Raw genomic sequence first — 845 nt, forward strand, 5'->3', positions numbered from 1 at the left:
CTTGAGGTATAGACCGATGGTTTGACAAGTCAGTCTAGATGGCATTATAAATTAATAAAAATTACAAAAAAATATAAAACCTTGGAAAACTAGCTTTGTTTGTGCAAGAGATCATGTGTGCCAAAATAAGGGTGACTTGGAGGTGGTCGAAAAAACCATCGCATTCCGGAGGTGCCATTTGGTCTAACTTAAGCCAGTCTTTGAACATACGTGATTTTTTCCACCACCTCCAAATCACCCAAATTTTGTTGTACATGGTGACTCCAAACATGGCTATGAAAGAAAATTTGGAAAATTAATATTTTACAATGCCCCCTTGAGGTATAGACCGATGGTTTGACCAGTCAGTCTAGAGGGCATTATAAATTAATAAAAAATTCAAAAAATATAAAACCTTGGAAAACTAGCTTTTTTTGTCCAAGAGATCATTTGTGCCAAAATAGGGGTGATTTGGAGGTGGACGAAAAAATCATCGCATTCTGGAGGGGCCATTCGGTGTTTTAACATAAGCTAGTTTTTGAACATACGTGACCTTTTCCACCACCTCCAAATCACCCAAATTTTCTTGTACATGGTGATCCACATGTGCCAAACATGCCTATGAAATAAAATTTGGAAAATTCATAATTTACAATGCCCTCTTGAGGTGTAGACCGATGGTTTGACCAGTCAGTTTAGAGGGCATTATAAATTAATAAAAAAATCAAAAAAATATAAAACTTTGGAAAACTAGCTTTGTTTGTGCAAGAGATCATGTGTGCCAAAATATGGGAGATTTGGAGGTGGTCGAAAAAATCATCGCATTCTGGAGGGGCCATTTGGTCCAAATTAAGCCAGTTTTTGAA

Source organism: Triticum aestivum, chromosome 6D (genome assembly GCF_018294505.1).
Source record: "Triticum aestivum cultivar Chinese Spring chromosome 6D, IWGSC CS RefSeq v2.1, whole genome shotgun sequence".
NCBI lineage: Eukaryota > Viridiplantae > Streptophyta > Magnoliopsida > Poales > Poaceae > Triticum > Triticum aestivum.